This window comes from Symphalangus syndactylus, chromosome 9 (assembly GCF_028878055.3).
Source record: "Symphalangus syndactylus isolate Jambi chromosome 9, NHGRI_mSymSyn1-v2.1_pri, whole genome shotgun sequence".
Classification (NCBI taxonomy): domain Eukaryota; kingdom Metazoa; phylum Chordata; class Mammalia; order Primates; family Hylobatidae; genus Symphalangus; species Symphalangus syndactylus.
This window is the reverse complement of record NC_072431.2, coordinates 105,110,183-105,134,301: the sequence shown is the minus strand read 5'-3', so window position 1 is coordinate 105,134,301 and position 24,119 is coordinate 105,110,183. Positions and strand designations below refer to the sequence as shown.

The 24,119-nt window shown below is 40.4% G+C and overlaps 1 long non-coding RNA gene across 1 annotated transcript in view; it reads left to right on the top strand.

Moving 5' to 3' along the window:
• The first annotated feature begins 8,049 nt into the window (after window positions 1-8,049).
• Window positions 8,050-24,119, top strand: part of LOC134731451 (uncharacterized) — a 50,277-nt gene continuing 34,207 nt past the window's right edge. Inside the window, exons 1-2 of the long non-coding RNA XR_010113729.1 lie at window positions 8,050-8,088; window positions 9,966-10,029. This is a non-coding gene — a long non-coding RNA (uncharacterized lncRNA). The remainder of the gene's footprint in view (window positions 8,089-9,965; window positions 10,030-24,119) is intronic.

The following is a 24,119-nucleotide window of genomic DNA, read 5'->3' as shown; positions in this document are numbered from 1 at the left end:
ATTACAAGATTCACTCAAGGTCACATGGTAACAGGCAGAGCTGGACTTGAATCAAGATCTTCTGACTTTAAAAACAGTTTCCCATGATGAGTCCTTGTTTACAGACAGTAAATGCGCTACAGAAATAAAGAAAGTGTGTATGAGAGCTGGCAGAGCAAAGGGGGCAAGCCGAGCCAAGCACCGTGAACAAGGCTCAGGGTCATAGGGCACACATGATAGTGTAATGCAGGAGGAGCGCAAGCTTTGTCACTGGGCATTCAGGTCTTCCCTGGCAGGAGCCTGCTTATGTGCCACACAGGACCCTGCCACCATCAAGTCCACTCTCCTGCCTGTGCAGAGGTAAGCACTGAGTCCTAAGTAACCACATAGAAAAGCTGCCTTTTCTTTTCTTCCTCCCAACTTCTTACACCCCATCTGGAAATGATGCTCCTCTCTTCTCTCACTCCTAGGTGGAAACTGTTCCTAGGCTGATTTGCAGCATTGGAGGGCAGGCAGCCACAGCTGAAGGGACCAAAGACATGCGAGACCCGGGGATTTGTGTGTGGTGGGCAGAAGACAATGAAGAGACGGAAGGTGGAATGAGAGGGTTGTATTCTCTTAGAGAAGTTGAAAACCTGTGTCCTAAGAATGTAGCTTAGTTTGAACTGAGAGTAGAACCTGGGGAAAAAGTAAGGGGACCAGAGTTTTTGGGAATCAAGTAAGCGTTGGGAGACCCTTTTACTTGGGTCAAGAATAAGATGTCTGTTTATGTTTCAACTTTACACAAACTTATATAGAGCAACTCTTGGAGTGCCCTGAATAGTGGTCCCAGTGGAGATGACCATCACAGAAGCCATCCATGAACCTGGGGGAGTTGGGGAGGTGGTGGGGGGAGCGCGGAGAGAGAGAGAGAGAGAGAGAGAGAGAATTTCTTCACTTTTAAAATTCCAGTAGCTTTGCAAATTGTGAAGAGTCAAAAGCCCTGGCTGCATCTCCTTCTCATCTTGTATTTAGGGGGCTGCCCACTGAGTGTCTGATGCCCTTGCTTGCTCACACCACAAGCACACAGCCTGTGCCCCTCCTGCAGCCAGAAGGGCAGTGGATTCTGAGTTTTAAGACAGCCAAACAGTATGGGAAACAAAATGATGTTTTGAAAAGACGTTTTTTAAATCACATGTGTTCCTTAAAAGTTCTCACTTTCATTAATAATTTTCCATAACCTGGAGGGCATCTCTTTTCCCTCGCAAGCCTTTCTATGTGTGTTCACATTCACTTAATCATTTTTCCATTTCTTCACCTCCATGGCTTGCCAAACGAGATCCATGGGAATCTTATCATTCTTTTCCATAACCTAAGGATATGGATACTTTCTATTTCCCTCACATCCTTAAATTAACCTGCATGTTGCTAGGAGACCGAGGCATTGAAAATGTAGGTTTACAAGTAAAGCTACCAGAAGTGCCTCTCTTGTGACACATTACTTTTCATATTCTTTCTGCCCAGCTCTGTCTCTTAGTCCCTCTGATTCAGTTTGGGATGGCTACAAGCACCCTAAGGCGTCTTCCATATTTCATCACGGTGCTGGGTACAAAAGAGCCCATAGGTAAGGATAGGAGCTCTGCAAATCCATAGGGATAGGAAGCAGATTAATGATTACCGGGGGCTGAGGAAGGGGATAATGGAGAGGAGCTGCTTAAAGAGTATGGGTTTCCTTTGGCATGACGAAAAGGTTCTGGATCTAGATAGTGGTAATGGGGACAAAACAGTGTGAATGTACTAAATGGCAATGAATTGTACACTCAAAAATGGTTAAAATGGTGACTTTTATGTTATGTAGATTTTACTACAATTTAAAAAAATGGGGTTTCTAGATTCGGAAAGTGCTGGATACCAATTCCAACTCTACTTCTTATAAGCTGTGTCACTCTGGGCAAATTACATTTGGCAAATTATAGCTGGTGTCTTCAGCACATAAGCCTGAGTTTCCTCAGCTGCAAAATGGGATGAATAATTCCATCTGCCTGGTGATATTGCTCGGAAGAGTAAGTGAGATGGTGCATGTATAGTTCTTAGGGTTTATTTTTATGTTGCAATTGTCTTTAGTACAAGAGAGTGTAATGCAAATGTTGGGGTAGGGTCTGTCCTGTTCTAAGACTGCTTTCAGACTGCAGATTTCATGGCTGGAAAAATCAAAGGCACATCCCTGGAGTTTTTCTGGCCGCTGCAGACTCATTTGCTGGGTCTAGCTTGACCTGGAAGCAGAATTCAATCACTTTATTGTATTTGTTTTTTTGCAAGAACCCTATTATACCAAGTATCGTGATTTTTCTAGTCTTTACTGATGTTTGGGAGATATTATAGGAGTGGGTGGCATTGCATTATATAAAGCATTTGCCATGTTGCTCCCCCTTCTCTTTTCTAACTGTTTTCCTTTTAGAACTTCTCCTTCCTCCTCTTCCAGCCACACTCCCATTTTTCCCTTCAAATGTCTGGAGTAACATTTCCCTTTTTCTGAAGTTTCAAGTTCTTGGACTCTACTTTTACCCCAACCACTTCTCAAACACTTTCCTAACCAGAATACATGGATCTCCCAGGGGAGTGCTAAGAGTGACCTTCTCCACCAGCTGATGGAACTTAAAGGATGCTAGGTCCTTCCCCGGGCCCTCTGGCATGTTTGATTCACAATCAACCACCATTGAGCCCTAGGTGAGGAATCAGAGCTGCCTTGTATTCCCCAGAACAAATAGCCATTCTTCTGTGACAGTCAGCAGCCATAAAGGCAGAATTAAGACAGCTTTCCCTAAGATTACTCGATATCTAGAACCCCATAAGTACAAAGTCTACCACTGGTCTATGTGACATCATCGTGTGCCCCATTCTCCTGGCAAATGGAACACATGTCAGGGCCTGAAGATTGTTGACTGGATTAATGGCTGTATTTCAACTCATACTGGCCCTTCAGCTTGGCCTTTTCTTGAACAGAGAACAACCTTCCCAACTGTTCATGACAGCCCTATAAGTATATGCTATCCTTAAGATAAAACTTTGCCAGAAGCCCCTTACCCCATATTTTGTCTTTTTAGTGATGAACTGAATTATTGGTTAAAGAAACAATAAATTAAAGCAGTGACTGAGATAAAAATAGCACCTCCAGAAGCAAAGCAGTTTATAAACTACTCAAAAAGATCATTTTATTTATTTATTTTTAAATTTCAATGGTTTTTGGGGTACAAGTAGTTTTTGATTACATGGATAAACTGTAGAGCGGTGAAGTCTGAGATTTTAGTTCACCTGATATGCAAGCAGTGAACATTGTACCCAACATGTGGTTTTAAAAAAATCTCTCACCCACCTCCCACCTCCCACTTCTGAGTCTCCAGTGTCCATAATACCACTCTGTATGATTTTGTGCACCCATAGTTTAGCTACTACTTTTAAATATGGACAGTATTTGGTTTTCCATTCCTGGATTACTTCACTTAGAATAATGGCCTCCCGCTCCATCAAAGTTGCTGCAAAAGACATTACATTATTCTTTTCTCTGGCTGAATAGTATTGGTCAATGGACACTCAGGTTGGTTCCATATCTTTGCAATTGTGAATTGTGTTGAAATAAACATATGTGTGCAGGTGTCTTTTTGATATAATGACTTCGTTTCCTTTGTGTAGATACACTGTAGTGAGATTGCTAGATCAAAAGGTAGGTCTACTTTTAGCTTTTAAAGAAATCTCCATACTGTTTTCCATGGAGTTTGTACTAATTTACATTCCCACCAGCGGTGTATAAGCGTGCTCTTCAAAAAGATCATTTTAAAGCCATAACACAGTTACTGTTTTATGTTCCCACTATTAGTCACTACATTAAAGGTTATTGTTCTAATGAATTGCTCACGATAAGAAAAAAAAGTTTTACCTTCTATTCTAATTGGTGAGTGATGTGTGAACTAATCAGAAGCCTGTGCTGTGGCCTCCATTAAGGTACCAGATGTATTTGGCTGAGGAGAGATTTGTTGAATAGCTTCAACCTTTAAGTGCAGAGGATAAATGGATGGTGACATCATTATACCTTGACAAATAGAAATTATATTATGCCTTTTTTTCACTTTTCATTACCAAGGATGATTTATATTAGTGGCTTTCAATTCATAAACCTATGGATTCTCTGTAAAGTTAAAAACCTTTTAAATTTGTAACATGCAATAGGGATGGTTAATAGCATTCATGAACCATGCTATATAATGTTATTGGAGCTATTTTCTCAGTAAAGGTGCATTATAAACAGGTGCTGGGAATTTATAGCAAGCAAATTTGTGAGCCTCATATGCCTGGCGTTATTTCCCAACCAACCATAATGCTAAGTTATCATAAGTGACATGACATGTGACCCTGTTACATTTTATCTTCATCAAATACTGAATGATATTGAAAGGTCTTGGAATGAAAACTTGAGTCAATAGAATTGTTTGTATCATGAAAAATAAGTGCAGCCTTTCTCATAACCTTTGTTCTCCCAGTAAATCCTGTTTGTTGCTTGAGTTGATTATATTTAGTATTTGCTCCCTGCAATGTCTGGGGATTTCCATGAAATTTTCTGTTATTACCCAAGATTCCGTCTCCCTCATCCACCTCATTCACTGAGGCTTATGAATTAGAATGCTTGAAAAGAAGAGTTTGCATGTGTTTGGATAGTCTATTCCCCAGTCTAGATTACAATGACAAAATAAACCCTGGATGCTTAGGGATAAGATTTGAATGGATTGCTACAGGAGATTAAAACAATGTAGATTTTGTTTATCTGGGACCCAAATCAGGGAGGAAATGGTTGCATGAAGAAGGGAGGGTGTGTGTGTGTGTGTGTGTTGAGGGGGAGGGGATTGTAGGTGTAGGAGTGTAGGGATAAGATGGAGATGGGAGAGAGGAAGAAAGATAGAAAATAAATTAGGGGTAGTTTAAATGAAAAGAGTAGACTCTGAAGATGGCATTTTAATCATTTTTGTCCATTTGTATTGAGGATAGGATGAAATTAGAATAAGACTAGCAAGATGAAGAGACACCCTGGGAAATAAATGAGGAAGTAAATATACCAGGATCAGTGAAGATAAGAAGTGGTATCTTCAGCAGGTTCTTCATCCCCAGCCCTCCGCTGCCAGCTCCCCAGTGGAGGGCTGGTGATGGGAGGGATGGACTTAGGCTCACTGGCACAGGGAGAAGGAAAATATGTCCCCACAAGCCTCAGAGTGCACAAGGAAAGGTGGGCCTGGAAAGCAGTGAGGCTCTAGTAAGTAGCACACAAAAGGCTTTGCAGAATGCAATTTAAGCCTGCAATAGCGTCTCAGAGCTAAAGGAGTTTGCAGCAGGATGGCATCAGCACAGACACATTCTCACCATCGCTCATTTCCAAGTTGCTTGTTGGAGATCCCTCGACAAGACTGACAAACCTCCCTGTGAACCACGTAGCCGAATCGCTGTCACATAGCAAACGTGATTATGTTGTAAGTAGAGGACCGTGAGCTCACCTGTCATGCTGCCGACATCCTTCTGATAAGCTGCCCAAACCCCGCTGACACAAGGCTGTTCCTAACAGAAAGGACGTCAGTGCTAACATTTCCTGCACCTTCTATAGCATGCCGCTGCTTCTGGAAGACACCTGTCCAATTAGCGCCAGTGCTATGTGGTACTTATGGCGGATGTTTCATTTCTCAGGCATTTTACATTCTTGTACTGTGTGTATTCCACATCCACCCTCCCATCTCACAGCATCTATTAGTGCTCTTTCCAGCATTCTTCACATGTGTTCAGCGCTTCGTCAGTTAAGCATCCAGGTTTTGACTCTAAAATTTAAAAGAATTAAAATAGAGTCCAGGAGAGCAACACAGAGAATCAGAAGGTTATGAAATAAGATGAGGAAAAAAGTTTGAAGAAATTGAGGTTATTTAGCTTTGAAAGGAGAATAATGATAGATGACAATCACCAGCTCCTAAAACACTCATTTGACCATGGTCTTTTGGCTTCTTTACAGAGAAGAATTTTGAATATTTTTCTCTCATTTATTTCGGGGGTGGGGAGGGTAGGAAATGAAGAGAGTATGGTAAAGGGAAAGCAGTTCCAATCTATATTCTAGAACCCTTGGGAACAGACTTTAAGTAACACGAAAGGAAAAGCATATTAACGTGTGGTTGGGGTTGAGAATATGGAATTTCTGGGCCCATAAAATAAAATCACCCAACTTTCCTAAATCTGTTGCTTCCCTAAAATACAGCAACTTGTTTAAAAGCAGAGCTCCCTACCTTTCTCTGTGCTCATCCCCTCGTGAAGGCAGAGAACAATTGGGTCAACAATGACAGCCATACTGGACCATCCTTTCAGCAGTATGAAAATGGCAAACTCATGGAGCTTGCATTTAAATCCCCAGAATAATATCTGGCACAGTGAGGCTTCTTGACAAAAGTTTGTTGCCTTGAATTGAGTTTCGAGACTCCCCAGTTTTTGAATGGGATTAAGGAAGATACTAAACTTTTGAACCAGTGTGCTTTCAGGAGTGGATGGTAAATCCAAGACCTTGATATCTGGAATGGGTAGAAAGTGGTGGAGGTAGAAAAAGCCACTGGAAATTTCTAATACAGAATACAAGGTTGGAATAATATGTTTTCAATTTTATAAAGAAAATGATTGAAGCTTGAAAATACCCAGAAAATTAGAGGGGTTGGTTTTCTATGTTAGTAATTTCCAAGGAACAAAAGCGGCACCATCAAGTTTCCTTTAACATAGCCCCATCCCTAGTGACAAAGTGAAGTGAAGTACTCTTTGGCTAGGGTAACCTGTTGTTATGATTTCAGTTGTGTCTCCCAAGAAGAGGCTGGAATCTTAATACCCGGTATCTGTGAATGTGACCTTACTTAGAAATAAGGTCTTTGCAGATGATCAAGTGAAGATGAGGTCATTAAGGTAGGCCCTAATTTGGGCCAGGTCCAGTGCCTCACGCCTGTAATCCCAGCACTTTTGGAGGCCAAAGCGAGCGGATCACTCAAGATCAGGAGTTTGAGACCAGCCTGGCCAACATGGTGAAACCCCATCTCTACTAAAAATAAAAAAATTAGCCGGGCATGGTGGCGCATGCCTATAATCTCAGCTACTTGAGAGGCTGAGGTAGGAGAATCACTTGAACCCATGAGGCGGAGGATGCAGTGAGCCACAGTGAGCCAAGATCATGCCACTTCACTCCAGCCTGGGAAACAGAGTAAGATGCCATCTCAAAAAAAATAAATAAAATAAAATAAAAGGGGGAAATTTGGACACAGACACAGGGAGAATGCCAGGTAAAGATTGGAGGTATGTTGCCACAAGCCAAGCAATGCCAGATTGCCAGCAAACTACCAGAAGCTAGGAGGGAAGCATGGAACAGATTCTATAGTGCCTCTTAGAGGGAACCAGCCCTGCCAACACCTTGCTTGAGATTTTTGGCTTCTGGCCTGCAGAACTATAAGACAATAAAATTCTCTTGCTTAAGTCACACAGTATGTGATATTTGTTATGGCAGCCCCAGAAAACTAATACATCTGAATAAGTGAATCAATCTCTACCTTATTCAGCAGCTATGACCTTGGCCATGGGTCTAAGCTTTAGTACTGGGGCTTCTCTCTCTTTAAGTGCAGCTAAATATTTTATGTTTTCCAAGTTTTAGAGGTTGGCAGAAACCCTTCCTTTTTTCTCCCCAAACCTCTTCTCACACTGAGTCACTCTTTCAGAGCTGGGTATTTATTTACTAAAAGTTCTAGATAGCAATAGATTTTATTGTCCAAATGCAAACTTCTCTTTGCCATCACCTCATTTGAAAATAGCCACCATATGACCACCGAAGCAGTGTTATCAGTTTGGTGTTCCAGCCTCCAGATGTCTTTTTGGGGGATAGGTTTGCATCTGTTAGAGATGAAGGAACTAAGTGGCATCATGACTTTTCCTCATGGAAATTACTTGGGGACAAACAAATTGTTCTGTCTTTCTTCTGATGCATTTTAAACTAAGTCATCCTTTTGTTTTACCAACAGCAAAAACAAACATTTTTCAAAAACTGAAGTCAATCAAAGGAGTAGTAGCAATAAAGAGGAAGATGTAAGTTTGTTGTCTTTTTTCTTTATATGTTTATATATAATTATTTTCTATCTTTCTGTAAGACTGGCCAGAGACAAAATGTTGAAGCAAAGTTTATTTGTGTTTTCCCAACAATTGACTCCACCTTTTGTTTGCTGTAATCTCAAGACACTTTCCTTTTGTGCCTGCACAGGCTGCTACATGTTTGTTACCTCCCATCATTACACCACTCAAACTTGAATTTGTTGTTATAAGGGTTTAGGGCTTTGCCTGCTGGGGCCCTGAAAGCTATCTGCAGCCTTCTCCCTGCTATTGGATCCATTAGGCAAATTTTCCTATGCCATACACAGCCAGAGCCCCGTTAAAAGGCTCGTCTCCTTATGAAAGTCTTTCATCATGGCAATAGCAGGCCACATGGTGACCTCAGAGAAGGTGGCCATTGCCCATGTAGCTTGAGCTAAGTTTACTGCTGGGTGGCCCTGCCCACATTGTTCAGTAGGGCAAACCACAGGCAGCCTTTTCCCCACATAAGGATCACTCCTTTTGCCCGCTGCAGTCTGTTTTCCTGAAACTCCAACCTGGTGAAGGCCCCACAGGCTGGACACAGAGCCTAGACACAGATACCTTCTTTCTTGATTTTGCTTTTCCTTCTTCATTGTCCACTCACCCATGAAAAGAGCTTCCAGGTGGCAGCAATCATGTACTCAATGCCTTTGCATGCCCTGGGCCCCATAGCTGTCCAAAGACAGATGTTTATGACCTGGCTTGTCCATTCTGTTTTGGTAAACCCAACCATCATTTAAAGCTGGACTTCACGTGATGTTGAGGCTGGCAAAGACAGCTACTTATGTGGCTAATTATATATTCCCCTCTCTGCCTTACCCACACAGCTCATTTTAGTTCAGGGTAGCAATAGGCCCAGAAAACAAAGCTGTCTTATATTTAGGAGTGGTCAGTGATGTAATTCTGACCAATGAGATGAAAGCAAAATTCTACTTGTTGGGGATGCCAGGAAAGTTATTGTTTTCTTGTTAAAAAGGAACAGCCTCAGCACTCAGTTGCTTTCTCTCCTTCCATATGTTCCTGCTACCTCTGCAGATGTGCTGTCCGGAGCAGCACTGTTTGGTAGAACTCTCTGTGATGATGGAAATGTGCTCCATTGGCACTGTCCACAGAGTAGCCACTAGCCCCTGTGTCTATGGAGCACTTTAAATGTGGCTAGTGTGACCGAGGAGCAGAATTTTTAATTTAATTTAATTAAAATAATTTAAGCTTAAATAGCTACACGTGGCAATCACTCCATATTGAATGGCGTAAGGAACTATAGCATCCATCTTTCAAGGAAGAGGATGAAAGCAATGCTCTTAACGGTGGCAGCCTGGAAAGCCAAGAGAAACCCATCCTATAGGTCTTCAAGTCAGTGTGGCAGCTGTGCAGCCCTGGAGTGCTTGGTATGCAAGAAAAACAGACCTTGATTTAGTTACACCACTGATGTTTTTGATGATTGGTTTCTGTTCAATGCAGCTGTATGTGGTCACAGCAAGTACTTTGTCCAAAATGTTTTGATACTCAAGTGCAACCTCCAGGAGAGCCAGGTTTTGAAGAAAGTTGGATAATACAATAATGGCACCATGTAGAACTTTCCATTGGTTGAGGGCATTTGGTGTTTGATAAGGGGAGTCTTTCTCCCCTAATCTGCTTTTTGGATTTGCTTGTTTATCTAGCCACATATATAGTATGTGTACGTGGTGGCAAAGTGCTTGGGCACTGCAACCAGTCTCCTGGGTTTGCACCCCAGCTCCGCCACTTGACATGTAGGTTGGGGGAAGCTACATCACTTTTATGTGCTTCGGTTTTCTCACCTGGAAAATGAGGATAATCATATGCTCTCTTGTTAGGGTTATCACGGGATGAAGATGAGGCAATGCCAAGTATAGTGCTGTGTACGGAGCCTGGAGCAAGGTAAGCACCTAAGAATGTGAGCTGCTATTATTGTGGTCATGATTTTCTACCCTGTAGGCAGAACTACTACTTATTTAGATCATGGATCTAAAAATAAATTTCCTCAAATATCAAAAGAGCCAGGACCAGAATCTTGGCCTCTGGCCTCACAGATAATGCTTTTTCCTGGAATTTCCCCTGGACGGGCTAGGAAACATTGCACCACAAAGTCTATACTCTTTCAATCCTGTGAGTACTCATATTCTAATAATTTCACCTTTCCATGCTATGTTTTCTTTTATTTAGGGGAAAGTGTTTCATTTTGTTTGTATTTCTGATCTTTAGCTTGTCTGTTGCCAAATAGCTTTATGGAAAGAGAACAGGGGCTTTGAAGGCAAACAGGTTGAATCCTAGCTCTACTGATAATGGCTTTCTGACCTCTGCAAAGTAGTTAGTTTGTCTGCACCTCCTTTTCTTCATCTCCAATGTGAGACTAATAGGACGGTTGTGAAGGTCACATTGAGTGGGCTATAAGGCAACTAGCGAGGTGGGCAGTTAGAAATGTGGGCTCCCTTCCCTTTCCTCTTGAGAAGCCCAATTCTAGAGCGCTTTTCCCAAGAGGGAAAGCATCTTGATAGCAGTTATTTCTGGCTGGAGTAGAGGTGGCAGGTTCTAGCTATCATAACTCAAAGAAACTTTAGGGATTATAGCTATCATCATAGAATATTAGGCTCAGAATGGGCCTGAGAGATCTTTTAGTTGAAACCTTCTGTATTGATGAGAAAACTTTGACTCAGTGAGGTCAAGGACTCTGAATCTTAGAGCTATAAGAGACTTGAATAGTCAGTCCCTCTAATTCAACTTGCCTCAGCTTCCTGTAGAACACACAGCATTATGAAGTTATTGTTTAAAGTATTTCATCTCTCTGAGAATACTTATCCCTACTCCATGGATATGGGAAGCTGAATAAATATGGGACTCAAGAGTTTTCAGAAATGAGGATGGTCTTTTTTTCTTTTCTTTCTTTCTTCTTCTTCTTTTTTTTTTTCTGGAGACGGAGTCCCACTCTTTTTTTTTTTTTTTTGAGACAGAGTCTGGCTCTGTCCCCCAGGCTGGAGTGCAGTGGCACCATCTCGGCTCACTGCAAGCTCCGCCTCCCGGGTTCACGCCATTCTCCTGCCTCAGCCTCCTGAGTAGCTGGGACTACAGGTGCCCGTCACCACGCCCTGATAATTTTTTTGGGTTTTTAGTAGAGACAGGGTTTCACTATGTCAGTCAGGATGGTCTCGCTCTTTTGCCCAGGCTGGAGTGCAGTGATGTGATCTCAGCTCACTGCAACCTCCGTCTCCTAGGTTCAAGGGATTCCTGTCCCTCAGCCTCCTGAGTAGCTGGGATTACAGGCACGGGCCACTACACACAGCTAATTTTTGTATTTTTAGTAGAGACGGGATTTCACCATGTTCGCCAGGCTGCTCTCAAACTCCCGACTTCAAGCCCTCTGCCTGTCTTAGGCTCCCAAAGTGCTGGGATTACATGCATGAGCCACCATGCCCGACTAGGGATGATCTTTTGAGAACACTTTTAAGAACCACAAGGAGCTAGAGGTGGTAGGAAAAGGCTCTGTGTTCAGCAGAAAGACCACCATCTACCATGGTGACTGGGAATCAAGTTGTAGCACTGCCATTCACTAGAGTGTGACCTTGGACAAGTCACTTAAAATTCTTTTATCCTGTGTTCTTTACATAAAAATGGGGACATTCTAATGCCCATTTGCAAGCATGGACCTGTGTATCAGATGAGGTCACATACATAGAAGCTCTGTAACGCGTACACTGCTCTAATAGAGCAAGGGTTATCCTGCTTCCTAATAGACATACATTACAGTGTTCTCTCCAGTGGATTTAGACCTTTCCACAATGCTGTGCCTAGGTATGTGTGAGAACACCAGGAAACCCTTAAGACTCACCTCACCCCGTGTGTACTTTTTGCCCCTCTTAATTGAACTGTAGAAAACTGGTATTGTAAACTTAGACACATCTCCATTTCCAGATGTACAGAGTCCAAGGCTCTTACACAAATTGCACATTTCCTTTGTATTTCAAGAGTCTTAAATCACAACAGATCACAGTTTCTGAAGGGAACTCTGTTGGTGAAGAATAATCTTCTGTGAACTTGCTGGTGACCGGCTCTCACATTACGAGAGTTAGTGGTTAAAACTGACTTGGAGAGTTTCTTGTACTGATCTGGGAACGCTTTCTGCAAAATACCATCACATCTCCCTTCAGCCCCAGAACTTCTGGCTGTTATGTTTTGTCTGATCCCTCTGATGTGTTTAATCCCAAGTGTGACATAATGACATCATCAATGAACTCTTTTTAATTAACTGGCTGAGGGTAGACATAATTGAACTCAACTGTTTCACATTTTGAAGGGTGTGTACTTTTATTTCTGCATGATTGTACTGGGGCAAGTGAGTTATAAACACAAACAGATCATTCTGTGTCCTGGTTTACATCTTTGATTCACATTACCTCATGTGACTTCAATTATACTTCAGAACAGAATAAATGCAAGTCTATACTCATAAATATACAATGTAGGTAGATGTACGTATGTATTAGTTCATATGCTAAAATGATGCTTCTAGCAATGATAAAAATATACCTGTGTGAGAAAAACCAAACATATGGTTATCTGCTACCCTATGGTTAACTTTGGTTTTAGATAAGAAATTGGGCCCAAAACTGCTTTTAGAATTAAAAGTTGGGATTTTTCTTTTCCCAGTCAGTGATTACTTAAAACTGTGAAAACAAAGTAGTAGAAAAATAAATGATTCATCAAGACCTTATGGGAAAAGAAGTAGGATTAGAACTCATAGGACCAAAATTTCTAGGTGGTTCTATTGTTTTCCAAGTATCCAAGAAAGGATACTTGGGTAGTTTTTTAAGTCCTTCATTTAGCATCTCAGAAAATAAGGATTTTCCCGTTTTAGAAACTGGTGTCTTAACAACCTGGTATTTATCTGGTTTTATTGTTTGTTTGTTTCACTTTTTGGCATTTACCATTTCCTCCTTACCTGTTGGTCCTCCAATCATACTTTGTTGAGTGACAAATTTGCTAAATGCACAGATTTTTATCTACCTTATCTTATTAATGGTAAATATTACAACTGACCTAGTCTGCTTTGAGATCTGGAAATTTATTATTTTTAAGAAAACTTTCCATTAACTTACTTAGCGTTCTGTGGCTTATCTAAATCAGGTGAATCAAATGAGGTGAAAACCAATTCAGTTTGTGAATCGATTGATACTGCCCTTTGTCTCCTAAAATGACAACTGTCTCTGAGGCTGAACGGCCACTTTCTCACTATTTGTAATGTAATATGCACTAACTTTAAGCTCCTTTCCTGTAAGGAGCATATTCTTTGTAAAAGGAAATATAGGAAAATGAAGAAGCAGGAACCCTAAGCCAAGACCTGCTATTCTCATCCCACTTTTATGTCCCACTTGTCTACTGTAGTAAGACATTCCATTGGTGGCCCCAGGTGAACCATAATTCCTGGTGTTCACCCCTTACCCCTCCCATATTGATTTTGGGCTTGACCCATGTGATGTGCTTTGGCCAGTTTGCAAGTTTGATGCAAGCAGAAGCTTGATACACATTTGCAATTGGCATGCTGCCCCTTGGAACTGTAGACCACCATGCTCTGGGGAAACCCAGGCTAGCCTCATGGAGAAGCCACATGAAGGAGAACAAAGGCTTCAAACATATTGCACCTCTCAAGTCATTTGAGTTATCCCAGCTGAACTACAGATGTGGAACAGAGATGAGCTATCTCTACTATTTCCTGCTCCAATTTCTCACATGCAGAATTGTGAACAAATGCAGTTTGTATTGTCTGCAGTGTTTTTTTTTTGCATCAGTAGATAATAGTCAGGAGTTGGTATAGGTTATGGTTCAGGGCATGGAAGTCTGACTCTGGAGCCTCATACTTGAGCGTGAACCCTAGTTCTGTCACTAACTTGCTCTGCAGCCTTGGACAAGTTCCTCAGTTTCCCTAGTTGCAAAATGAAAATAATAATAGTGCCTAACTACTTCATGGGTTGCTGTGAACATTGTGGGGGTTAATATATGTCAAGGCACTTGGGATGCCCTCAAATCCTACTTCAGCAGGATTGTCACCTCCTTGCCTGAGGCAGCAATTTGGCCTTGTTGACCATTGTACTTACAGGGCTCATCACTTAGTAGGCGCTCTGTAAATATTTGGATCCATAAATATTTGGCAAAAGAGCAGAGTAAATCACCCAAAATTTTCCAGAAGAGAAAGAAGTTCTTTGATTCTCACTTTATCCTCTTGTCATCTTACAAGAAGGTGCTGGGAGGATAGTGAGCAGCCCTTGAGGAACTGGTAATAGGGCAATAAGAAATTGGAAAATAGGCCTCTAGAACTTTGAATTAAGTGTAAATTGTCTCAGAATTCTTCAGAATGTCCCAGCTCTCTGCAGGTTCAAGGAAAAGTCCTGATGCTCTTCAAATACAGTGGCAAAGTTTGGTAAAAGCTCATTATGAAGTAACCTGCAGACATGCTTACCTCAATTTAAAGGTTAACTCAAACTATAAAAATCCCAGAAGAAAACCTAGGAAATACCTTTCTTGATATTGGCCTTGGCAAAGAATTTATGTCTAAGTTCTCAAAAGCAAGTGCAACAAAACCAAAAATTGATAACTGGGATCTAATTAAACTAAAGAGCTTCTGCACAGCAAGATAAATTATCAAGGAAGTAAACAGACAACTTACAGAATGAGAGAAAACATTCACAAACTATGAATCCAGTAAAGGTCTAATATCCAGAATGTATAAGGAACTTAAATCAGCAAGCAAAAAACAAATAACCCCATAAAAAGTGGGCAAAGGACATGAACAGATACTTCTCAAAAGAAGATATACAAGCAGCCAATAAACATACAAAAAAATACTCAACATCACTAATCATCAGAGAAATGCAAATCAAAATCACAATAAGATACCATCTCACACCAGTCAGAATGGCTTTTGTTAATAAAGTAAAAAAATAACAGATGTTGGCAAGGCCGTGGAAAAAGGGGACACTTGCACACTCTTGGTGGAAATGTAAATTAGTCCAGCCACTGTGGAGAGCAATTTGGAGATTTCTCCACAAACTAAGAGATGCGCTACCTTTTAACCCAGCAATCCCATTACTGGGTATATATGCAAAGGAAAATAAGTTGGTCTACCCAAAGACATGCACACTCATATGTTCGTTGCAGCACTATTCGCAGTAGCAAAGAAGTGGAACAAACATGGTGCTCATCAACAGTGGATTATGTAAATACAATGTAGTACATATATAGCATGGAATACTATGCAGTCATAAAAAAGAATAAAATTATGTCCATTGCAGCAACATGTATGCAGCTGGAGGCCATTATCCTAAGCAAACTAAAGCAGAAACAAAAAAATCAAATACTACATGTTCTTCCTTATCAGTGGGAGCAAAACACTGAATACACATGAACTTTGTAAAGAGGGGAACAATAGACACTGGAACACTGGAACTACTAGAGGGAGAATTCAGGGATGAGGGCAAGGGCTGAAAAACTACATTTTGGGTACTATGCTCACTACCTAGGTGATGAGTTCAATCATACCCCAAACCTCAGCATCATGCAATATACCTTTGTAAGAAATCTGCACATGTACTCTCTGATTCTAAAATAAAAGTTGGAAAAGAAAAAAACATAAAAAATTTTTAAAAAAGGTTTCCTATAGGAGAAGAAAGAGAAGAGGGAAGAAAGGACAGGTTAGAAGTAAGACTTTATAAATGTAACTTGTTATGTGATTGTTTATTTGAAATTATGTAATGTTTTTATATAATTAAAAATAAAATTAAAAGTACCAAATCTTAAACTAAAAGAAAGTCAAATCCTTTTACCTTACAGAAGACAATAAATGCAGGCATCAGCCCAACATGGCCTGATTTAAAATGTACTTTTAAAGCTTCCATTTATGAAATTCTTAACATATACCAAGCATTGTACTATGGGGTTCATTCATTCATTCGTCCATTTTTTTTCATCTATTCATCAAGTTTCCACTTTCTTAGTACTTTTGCTTGGTGCTATTTGACATTACAGCAAAATGCTATTATGAAACTCAGTTATTTTGCTTATTTGTTTCTCCTGTCAAACCTAGTGTTTCCATGTGGGAATTCCTTCCCAACACTTCTCAGAAATTTGTATATTTTTCTGAATCCCCAGAAATTTCTTGAGTACCTGCTGTGTCAGGCACTTTGCTAGGCACTGGGGCAATGATTGTAAACAAGATGTGATCTCTATTTTCACACAGCTTACGAGATATCTCGTCTAATCTTTAAGACAGCCCTATGAGGTAGTTACTCCTATTTTCCAGAGGAGGAAATTGAGTCAGCCAGCTAGCTTACCAAGATTGCAGAGTAGGTTTATCTGACTCCAAAGCCCTTAATCTTAAACATTGGTCCATTCTATCCCTCTTTATCATCAAAGTTGCAGCTTATTCAACAAGATGGTTTTTATTTTGAATTATTCAGTGCTTATGATTCTGCAGTCTAATGTATTCACTATGAGTCAATTTTTCATGTCACTTGGCATTTTGGAGATCTAGCATTCCAAGTCACTGGGTCAGGATGGTAAGATATGTAGTAAGGGAACACAGTCCTGATGACACACTCAGTGTTCCACACCTTGTGCTCCTGTTACTAACACCATCTATGAATTTGCTACGCTGGGGGCCTATAGGGTTTTTGCTGAGATTTATTCTGACAATGTGAAGCGTAAGAGTTGAAAAATTTATAAAATGGGTATATGTGAAGCTATGAATAAAACTTGGAAATCTTTTCCACTTGAATAAAATCCCGCATCTTTTTGTTTCTGTTTATTCTGTATGAGAACATGCATGCCTCAAAATTAAGACCTAAGGCAACATAAATATCCTGAGATGCTTCCTTGATCTTCTCCTATTTGGTTAGTTAGTCAATAACCTATTTTCCAAGCCTGCTATATAAAGAGCATTATGTGTGCTTTGGGAGTAGGGGATTCAGTGTAATTCCTTTCTTCTGTGTATTGAGAATATATTACATGTAAGGCAGGGTATTTTGTGTTGTGATGGATCATTCTATGTTCAAAGAAATTGACAGTGACTTCGAACACTGGCAGCTCAAGCATGTGTGAGCAGAGCCTTGATATTAACAGAGAGACATGCGGTGTGGCTCAGCCTGAGCAGGGGAACGGGGGAGGGAAAATGCAATGTGTTCGGTGACTGGTGTGGTGGGCCTGGAGTTTTGAGGTCATGGGGACCAAGGAGGAAGGGAGAGAGGATAAGCTGATCAGCTGACAAAGTGGACTGCATCCTGGATGATGATTTGGGAAGTTTGATCCGTAACTGGGGATCAAACTTGGGGGGATCAAAAATGGAGAGAAACCAAAAGTTGTTGTGATAGAGAGTGAAATGATTCTTTTTTTGTGGGGGGCGGGGAAGAAGCAACAGAAGGAAGAAAGTAGAGGGAGGATGAAGGAGATGAGAAAGGAGATGAGAAAAGGGGTGACAGGGAAAGGGATGGGGAAGGAGGGAAAAGAAGAAAAAGAAAGGTTTGCCCCAGTTTGCAATCTCCGTGGAGGTGTTTGTGGTGTCACTGGAAACTCACTTTGGGAAAAAAAAAAAAAAACAACTTTAGAAATATGTCTAGAGTGAGGGTTTGCAGGCCTTTCCAGTCTGACTGTGTCCCCAGTCTGCTGGTGTGGGTCAGATAGGTTATGCCTGGCTACAAAGATGGGCAGGTCTGGTTCAGACCAATGTGGGGCTTCTGAAAGCTCAGTCGTTCTGTATTTGTCCTCAGGTTTGAGTGGAGGGCAGGTAACGCTGGCCTGGCCTCTAAAGTCCAGGAACTGCTTTCCTGTGGTTCCAGCTACACTAGATTTTTAGGTCCTGGCCTGAAACTGATGTGGTTCCCCAGAGATCGCTCCCACTGTTGGGACAGACAATAGCACTTTTGGGACAGACAACAGCAGACACTGAAAAAGTTTGAAAATTGCTTGTCAGGCCTCACAAGGCTAAGTCAGCAATTTTCAAACTTTTTCAGTTTCTATTTTTAGCAGCAGAGCGGATCCTTTTTTTTTTAAATTATACTTTAAGTTCTAGGGTACATGTGCACAAAGTGTAGGTTTGTTACATATGTATACATGTGCCATGTTGGTCTGCTGCACCCATTAACTCATCACAGAACGGATCCTTTAAGCAAACAAATACTTTTTGGAAAAAGCCAGATATGTTAAACTGGCAGACATGGAGCTACTATGGTTGAAAGCAGAGTGGAGCCTGATTAGCCCTGCCTCCAGGGACCCCTCAGGTGTTCTGAGCCCAGAGGGTTCCATGGAGCATGGTTTGAATACCCTGTTCTAGGGCTGGCCTTGCCAGAATCAGTTTTGTGGCCAGGGCTGAGCTGGAGCCAAGCTAAGCTCCTAGGGGATTTGGTATCAGGGAAAGGAGATGGTGTCTATGTGAGGTTAACTGAGCTGAGGGTAGAAAGCTGGTGGTGAGGTTTTAAGAGAAAAGATGGCTGTAGGGCCATTTCCCATGTTCCTAGTATTTTTACTGGGTATCATTTGAAAATATAGCAAAATGCTATTGTGAAACTCTGTGCTTTTTGCTGACCTATTTCTTCTGCCAAATCTAGTGTTTCCATATAGAAATTCCTTCCCTATACTTCTTAGGAAACATGTCTTTTGAATCCCCAGAAAAACCTGCCGAGAAATTTGGGGAAAAAGAAAAAAGGGTATTCTCTGACAAATTAAAGCTTAACAATCAACATAGAGATACTACTCAATAGAAGCAATTCACTGATATCATATTGAACACAGGAACAGAAAACATGAGCACGTGGATTGTGAGATTTGGGTTGGCATTTCTAGAAACCTGGTTAGAAGCACAGCACAGAGGAGAGAAATATCACCATTTAATGAATGAGCCAGCCTTGCTTGTAGCCATGGCCATTATGAATATGTGTTCATGAACCTCTCTGCTGCTAATGGTAACTCATTCTTGCAACTAAAACAAATATTAATAAATTTGTATGTATAGTGTACTTTATACAAATCCTATGAGTGATATTCCAAGAGATAATGGGTTTTGGAAGCAGAATAAGACTTTAAATTAGCAGCTTAGACGGTGATTCTGTGTAGTGCTATCTCCCAACAAAGTTGTTATTTTGAATGTTATTTGAATACTACCCAATAATATTTGTGGCTGTTTTTCCATGTTCGAATATTTTCTATAGGCTACAGTTTTTCGTAAATCCTGCTAAAGTTAATATTTCTTATTAACTAAACAAATTTTTAGATATGCATGATGATGAGCAAAACGTTTGAGAAATGTTACAAGTTTTTTTGTTTTGTTTTGTTTTCTTTGAGACGGAGTCTTGATCTGTCACCCAGGCTGGAGTGCAGTGGCATGATCTCGACTTACTGCAACCTCCAACTCCCAGGTTCAAGTGATTCTCCTGCCTCAACCTCCCAAGTAGCTGGGACTACAAGTGTCTGCTACTATGCCTGGCTAATTTCTGTATTTTTAGTAGAGAGAGGGTTTCACTATGTTGGCCAGGCTAGTCTCGAACTCCTGACCTCAAGTGATCCACCCACATTGGCCTCCCAAAGTGTTGGGATTACAGGAGTGAGCCACCTTGCCAGACACAAGTATTTTAAGAATATTTTCTCATTTGAAAACTTTTTGAGAATTTTCAGGAATTTTGATTTTGTAGCCTGAATCCTAATTAATAGCTGTTAGGAATTTGGAAACACTACCTGATCCAACCTCTAGTCTTGAGACAACCCTCATTTAAGTGATCTCATATTGTCGCGCTAGATCTCAACCTGATTTATGCTGTGACCATGATTTAGCAGATGTTTCCCTTTAAGACTAACCTGAAGCTAGCACAAGTGTTCACAGCTGACTTCAGAAATAGGGATCGTTTAACCATTAAAAATGGAGAGTTGGAAGTTTTCTGCTGAAGAGTGAATGAATTATTTAATACATCTTTCTAAAGCTTTCATTTAAAATAGGCTCCCAGAGTCACTTGGGAAGTGTTTATATTTAGCTATGTGTGTGGGAGGGGCACACACATACAGAGGTGCCATGTGAGTAGAGTCAGACAACCTTCTCTCCATGTGAAGTAAGGAAAGCAACGTTGCTTCTTTTGTTTTTATTTATCAATTCCTATCCACTCTGAGTTACAGCATGGAGTTTCAACATGTAAATGGTGAATCTAAGAACAATGTGAGCATTGAGCTGACTTCTCCTTTTTATTTGATTATAATGTTTATGTTTGCAGCAGAGCATTTATCATGTCATTGCTTTAGACTGATTTTAAACCATAGGTTTGTTAAAGGTTTTTTACTAAATAGATTTTAGTTTGATCACAAAGTAATTTTGTTTCCTGAAGTCTCATTTGTCTAGAAGGAACATCACATATTTATACTTAACATTTTGTGGTCAAACAATGCATGGGATGTGAATGCTTGAATTATTGCACTATTTATAATCAATGTTTGACTATCACTAACTATGGTCTTCAAAAATATATTGGCTTCTCTGTTTTACAGTTGGGAGAGAAGCTGTGTTGACTTTTGCCTCTGACAGAAAAAGGAGGAAATTTCTATGATTGAAGTTGGTGTTTAGAGTTCATGGAAAGGATGATCTTAAAAATAAATTAGGTTGGGCAAGGTGGCTTATGCCTGTAATCCTAGCACTTTGGGAGGCCAAGGCAGGCAGATCACGAGGTCAGGAGTTCGAGACCAGCCTGGCCAATATGGTGAAACCTTGTCTCTACTAAAAATACAAACATTAGCTGGGCGTGGTGGCACGTGCCTGTAGTCCCAGCTACTTGAGAGGCTGAGGCAGAAGAATTGCTTTAACCTGGGAGGCGGAGGTTGTAGTGAGCTGAGATAGTGCCCCTGCCCTCCAGCCTGGGTGACAGAGTGAGACTCTGTCTCAAAAAAAAAAAAAAAAAAAAAAAAAAAAAAATTAACCAGAACTCTTCATTTACATGATTTTTAACACAATCCAAAATGCTGTCAAAAATTATACTACTACTTGTCTAGTTAAGACTTACCATGTCAGTGCATAGTATAATATGAGATTTAGGTTGTGTTAGCTCCTTATATATGAGCCAATAATTAATTTTTTAGAGGATAATTGTCATGATAGAAGTCAACCAAAGATTTTATCTCCATATGAGGAATTGTTATAAGACAGAGTTGATAAAGAAAAAAATTTTCACAACCTTGTTCACTATTACAAAATAATGGTATTCTTAATTGCTGTTTCTTTGAAAATATTGCTATTTTTAAGAATTATATTTCAAATAATTAAATATTTATTACCTATTATGATTAGCCTTTTGGAACAAAATTCAATATTGTCTCATCTTCAAAAGGCTAAAATGAGTATTACAAGTGGATTCTGAACCAGGAATAGTGGTGGGAGGTTATTTTCTGTGACAGACTTTAAGTTCCTTGGGCAGTGATGGAAAAGTCTCAGACCATCCTTAGAGCAAAGTTGAGGAACTGAAAAAGAGTGAGAAATCTTTTCCATGTGGTTTGGGAGGGCACCCTGTTAGATATTTCTGGACTTGAATAGATGTAATGGACCAAACTGGATTCAGTCATTTTTCCTCATGTTGGACGTGTGGTGGGATTAAATTTATAATAACAGATTTTTTGAAAGTAACAAAGATTATAGGTTTCAGATCAACAGGTCACTAATTTTAAAAAAGGACATTACCTGACTTGTGTGGTTAGACAAGAACAAAAACATGCACCGTATGTTAAAGACAGTAGTCGGCCACCTTCAATCCTGTTGGGAACAATTGGAGTTGTAAATCATCAGAGAAAGAGAGAGATTCAGGTAGACAGAGCAGATGGGAAATAAAAGTGCTTTTATTTTCCCATTGTAGTGAAGAAATTATCCAATTAGAAATAATGAAAGTGTGAGATTTTAAATCTGAAGGGATTAGGAGAACTCATTTAATCCGTGATTCTATGAAGATGCCTTGGAGGAAGAGGGGAGGGGTGGTGCTTTCTAGGACAGGGGTAGGGGTTAGGAAGACCAAGAGAGAGGTGACTATGCCTTCTCAATCTGGGTGTGGGCTCCATAGAGCTACCCATGCCCACGATTGAAAGGCAGCTGCTCCCTTTTGGAGGCTGACAGGAGCATTGATAGCGCTGGCCTCAGGCGCTTGAGTATCTAAAAGGAGGAGTCCTAAGGCATGCCCTAGGAAGAACCAGGCACCCACACCCCATACTTACAGGCCCTATTCTCTCAAGTCAGCTGCAGCCAGGTGTGAGTCCAAATGTAATGTCAGATTGAGAACTCGACAAAAATATGGCAAAAAGGGTAAAGGGAGTTTGAATGCCCTTTCTCCCCTTATATGCCAGAAGGTCCATTATAAAGTTTCTTTAAAGGAGAAAATGGCAGGAGTAGTCAAAAAGATCAACATGAAAATATTTTAACAATGCCATATATGATTTAAATTAATATCCACTATCAAGGTTTCAGGGGTAGGAATTTTTTTTTTCGATGCAATGCAGAGCAAAGTTCTTATGTTGTTTTTTCTGCCAACTCATATAATTCTTTCACTAGGAATTATAAAAACAGGAAAGGATTTAAAAAAATATTTGTTAGGTAATAAAGACCCCTAAAATATGCATCAGACATCTATGGCTGACTTTTATAACATGAACCAGACCCACCATTTGATTGCAAAAATAGATTTGGCATTTTCCCCCCTCAGTCAGGTGCTTCACAGATTAATGTCGAATTAAATATAACTTGGTCACAGTGGCAAACTGATGACTTTAGTTTTCTCTCTCAATGCCCCCAAGGGGCAAGAAAACGTTTGCTCACTATAAAGTTAGAGTGACTGTGACAAAGGGTCCCCAAAGTATAGTGTCTTAAGAGTGAGTGATGTGAGCCAAAGCTTTAGTGATCTGCACTGATGTGTAGCTGAGTTCCATGCAGTCACTCAGAGACTGCAGTGCCTGCCTCCCCATCCCTTTTAATTTTGCTTCTTCATCACATGGGAGCATTAAGTTTGTCTACTAAATCAAAGCTGGGACACAGGTATATTCACATTCCAGCTAACGGGAAGGAGGAGAGACAGAAAACAAAAATCCAAGGCAAGAATTTTTCTTCTAAGCAAGTGAGGCATACTTGGACACATCACTTTTGTTCATGTCCTATTGGTGAGTACGTAGTCTCATTAGTCCCATAGACACACCTGGCTGGAAAGAAGGTCAGGAAATGTAGTCTCTACCAGGGGGACCATGTGCCCAGGAAGAAAAGAACAGGTCACAATCATTGAGACTTTGTTGTCATTGTCCTCAATGTGAGGTGGCTTAGGAGGAAAGAAAAATGTTTTTCCCATATCAACAATAAATTACAATTAATTCAGGTGTGATTGTCTTATAATTATTCTCTGAAGATCAGCATGGTCTTCTACTTTTTCAGCTTCTCTAGGATAGTTGGACCTAGCTATCACTGATTATAAAAACAACAACGACAAAAAACTCAAAAGAAGCAAATTTGAAGTCAAGTTTGAGTTTGCCCTTCCTCAGAGAGGAAAGTAATCTAGTAAAAGCAACCCTTGATGTGCAATCAGAGGTATGAATATTTAGATCCAGCCTGGTTACTAATTCAATAAGTGACTCTGGGTGAGTCTCACTTCACTTACCTCTTCCTCATCTGCAATGAAGGGATTGAATTGGATCAATTTTGGCTTTAAAGACCTTGTTTAATCTTAAAAAGATGTCATATATTCCCCAATAAAAAAACTTGGGCTTTTAGAATCTGTTAATTGAAAAGACACAAAATGAGAAAACACTACAATTAATCTAGTAGCACTTTTTAATAAATAGTAGAACATCTATTATTTATACACCCTGCAGATAATGTTAGATGGGCATTTAGTTTTGAGGATGCCATGGCCCCAGCTTGAAAACACTGCAGCAGGAATTTTCAAGATGCTTTGATGCTTTAAAAGTATTCAGGCCGGGTGCGGTGGCCC